The following is a 4,174-nucleotide window of genomic DNA, read 5'->3' as shown; positions in this document are numbered from 1 at the left end:
GTAAACCTCCGGAATATCAAGATTCCCAGTGTGCATGCTGGCATGGGGAAAGAAAGAAAGAAAGAGACAAATCTAAAAAAGCCCCCCCCCTCCTTTATATTGATTTTGTTCCATCTCTGTTTATTGAGCATGTATAGTTGAGCATGTTAAGAAGTTATTTGGTGAAATAACTGCCAGAGATGGTGTGTAATTATTCTAATCATTCTAGGAGAAAATTAGTCACTGCTTCCTGGTTGGTGCGTATCTGATGAGTCTGGAATGCAGTGAAGGGTTATTAAAAAGGAACGTCCAACAATTAAACAAACCATGTTTGGCTAAAACACATTTTGCCATCTCTGCTTTCGCGTCAAGGCCACTGAAGAGAAACGTTGACCGGGTTCTTCAGCACCGTTAAATAATGTATGTTATGAAAATCCGACCTGTCCGGGTTTACCGACAACATAACTAGTATGTGGAAAAATCGTGAAAATTTACAATCTGTGTATCAGCGCTCTCAGGGCATGGAGACAGAGGGAGACGTCCTTCAAAACGCCATCATCAGAGAATCCCAAAGCTCTTACCTCATCTTCACCCCGTTTGCGTTTCTGAGTCTGAACCAACCTTGCATGAGTCACAGTGTTGGTATTTCTCTATGACGCTTCCCGCTCTGTACTGCCGAGCAGACGCTTTTCTTTTGTGTGGTTAACTGCACTGACTTGATAGATTAACCAGTCGGTGAAGGTCACATTTTTCGGAAAAAAACAGTTGTGGTCTAGACATGTGCTAAACCACATAACTGAAAAAAAGCTATTTATGTGTTCTCATTAGTATGTGGTCATGTTTGGAGTAATTGATTCATGCACGCTGAGTGAGCATTCAGTGGTAGCTGCTCCATAGAGGTCATCTGAGGACTTAACACAGCGTTAAGTGCAGCACACTGAAGGACTGAAGTCTGAAGTCTCTCTGGGCTAGTGCTGCACTAAAGAACGATCCAGATTTTCTTTGTGATCTTAATAGCCTTGTTCCTGTGACCAACCCATACCCTATTCCACTACACTCTATAACCTGCCCCTCATTCCACAGCCTCCAGTGTTTGGTTCAGTGTTTTTAAGCCTGTTTAATTCAGTGAGATACTTTTAATATTTACGATGAATCTTTTGGCTGACGGCTTTGTCAAAAAAGCGACTTACAAAAGAGCGTAGCTGTTTGTTAACAGAAACAGGTTCTTTTGTTTCCAAGGAAAATAGCTTTTAAATTCCAGTTTGATTTTCAAGTAACAATGTGACATGCATCTGCTGTGACACATTTAGTGCACGTCAGTTAAATGTGCTGGAAGCAGGAAGTTGGAAAGGAATCAGCTGATATTGTTTCACTCGTCAATTCCATAACTAGCGGTTTCAGTCAATTCTGTAACTGGAGGTGCTGGTTATGACACAGGGAGGAGAGAGAGAGTGATGAGAGACTAGTGAAAAGCTTGTATGATTGGTGGTGGTGGATTGTGGAACACTGAAAACAAACAGATTCTTGAGAGAGTTCTATGAGTGTTTGGTGTGTGGAGATCCATGTGGGAGACTCCTGATCTACTTGGACTCTCATTCTCAGTCTTTCTCAGATCTATCTCTCTCTCCTTCTCTCTCTCTCTGTCTCTCTCTCTTTCTCTCTCTCTCTCTCTCTCTCTCTCTCTCTCTCTCACTCTCTTTCTGTCTGTCTCTCTCTCTCACACACACACTGGAACACATGCACTCACATGCATTGCTTAGAACAGTGGTGGAAACATAGGCATCTCATTTCACTGGTGGCTGTATTCTGCATCTCACAACGCAGGAGGAGAATGAGGAAGGAGGAGGGCGGGTCAGAGAGGATAAAGACAGAAAGGGAGAGAGAGAGAGAGAGAGAGAGAGAGAGAGGGAGAGAGAGAGAAAGGGAAAAGAGGGAGAGAAGGGGCTATTTAAGGGCAGTCCTTTATTGCATGAGGGTCTGACCAAGTTGGTCGTATTAAAGGAAGGAATTCTTTCATCCTCTCCCCTTTCACTAACTCAGTCTCTCACTCTCTCTCTCTGTCCCTTTGATAGAGGCTCTCAGACTCTCAGTGTGGAGTACAGGCGGGCGTTTAGTTCCAGAGAGGAGAGAGGCGATCAGACCTGTCAACACGTGTGTGGGAGAGAGCTGATAGAGGAGGAAGACACAGGGAGATCAGCTGGGCTCCGAACCTACTCCTTTCTTCTCCTAATTGAATTGAATTTCTCATTTTGTTTGTGTGAACACTCCTGATCTGGACAGCTACACACACCTCCAGAGAAGTCAACAGCTGCAGGTAAGTCGTGCAGTTTAATTCATTTTACTGAGACTTAATTGGACTTCATTCATTTTACTGAGTGCTCTTACAGTGTCATGGCTCTATACTCCTGAAAGACAGTGTCCTCTCTGAATCTGTCCTCTCTGTGCTTAACATCACATTTTAGATTAGATCAATTTTGTTTGCTTTTGCTTTTACATCAAATATTAGGTAGAAAAAGAGAGAGAGAAAGACAGAGAGAGAGAGAGAGAGAGAGAGAGAGAGAGAGAGAGAGAGAGAGGGAGTGAGAGAGCAAGAGAGAGTGAGTAAGAGGGAGTGAGAGAGAAAGAGAGGGAGAGAGAGAAGGAGAGAGAGTGAAAATGGTTATGGGGCTTGGGGAGAAGTTGCCTGGCTCTGATCACCTAAGGCACCTCACTGAGCTCTGTGAGTGTGTGTGTGTGTGTGTGAGTGTGTGTGTGTGTGTGTCTGTGTGTTTGCGTGTGTGTGTATGCGCGTGCGGTAATGATGGAGGAGGTTTTGCGGTTTAGGTGTGTAATCACGGCATTGTCCTCTCAGATTGTTTTTCCAGATTTCCATTATATCCTGTATCAGAGGGAATTCTCTGTGCTGCAACAAATGGCTTTCCATGCACTCCCACATAAGCCTTTAGGACTGTGCTCTGGCTCTCCTGCTTCTTTAAATGACTCCAGTGTTAGAATGGTCTATGCTCTTAAAAGCCTTTAGGACTCTGCCATTCCACTGCTGTGCTCTGGATCTCCTGCTTCTTTAAATGACTCCAGTGTTAGAATGGGCTATGCTCTTAAAAGTACAAAAAAAAAAAGGCATTGTTATTAGCTTTGCGTGTGTCTGGTTATCTTTGGGTTTCATTTGGAACGGACAGAGAGCAGAGAACATGGGAGTTTATTTTAGTTGGTATATGACAGATGAGTTTGACTTCTGCAGTGTCTTCCACTAACAGAGTGGACCAAGCTGGACATTTGAGGATTAAAGAAGAATTATAGGGCACATTCATGATTAACAGTTAGGGTATTTTTGTATTTCAGGGTTTTTTGTTTGTTTTACAGACTGTTTGACTGTATGTCAGATATGTCAGGCTGTTAAAGGTGGCTCAGACACCGCTGCAATCATAACTGGAATTTGAAAAATACATAAAAGCACATCTGTGCAGCCGGTATCGTTTGAATAGGGCCTCAGTCAAAGACGTGACTTACTGTGTTCTTTTTATCATCACACCTCTGGAGGAGGCTAGAATTGCCAAAAAGTGTTAAGGTCCCCTTGTCTTTGAAACAGAGCCCTGATACAAAAAAACAAAAATTAAAAATGGATTAAAATGATTGAAAATCAGCTTCGGTTAAGAGATACTTCTCAGAGGTGTTGGAGAAGGAAAAACAGAGAGTCAGGAGATGTTTTACAACCTCACTGCTATGTGGCTTCTTCACCCATGATGACCGCACAGGCCATGGGCTCTAAACCGAGACAGCTGGTTTGGGGTCCATCCCACTGCCTGGAGGCTCTCCTCTGACACCTGTAGTCACGCCAGCCTCCCTCCCTGACCCCAAGTCTGTTCCAACGCTGCAGGAAGGTGACACCATTTTGGGTAGGATCTCTCCACAGAATCAGGAGAGAGAGAGAGAAAGAGAGAGAGAGAGAGAGAAAGAAAGAGAGAGAGAGAGAGAGAGAGAGAGAGAGAGAGAGAGAGAGAGAGATAAGTGTATATTTGTATTTGAGATTAGCTTCTGCATTGCTCTGAGTGCAAGTTTGTTCTGTTTCAGTTTGGCTCTGAATATAATGTCACTTTGTATTGAGAAAAAAGTGTATGGTGTTCTGACTAATGGAAAATGGACATTTCCCAGCATCCTTAGTCTGGAAAACAAATGAAAAAAAAAAAAAACTCTTTTA

This window comes from Chanos chanos, chromosome 1 (assembly GCF_902362185.1).
Source record: "Chanos chanos chromosome 1, fChaCha1.1, whole genome shotgun sequence".
NCBI lineage: Eukaryota > Metazoa > Chordata > Actinopteri > Gonorynchiformes > Chanidae > Chanos > Chanos chanos.
Note: the sequence above shows the minus strand (reverse complement) of the source record.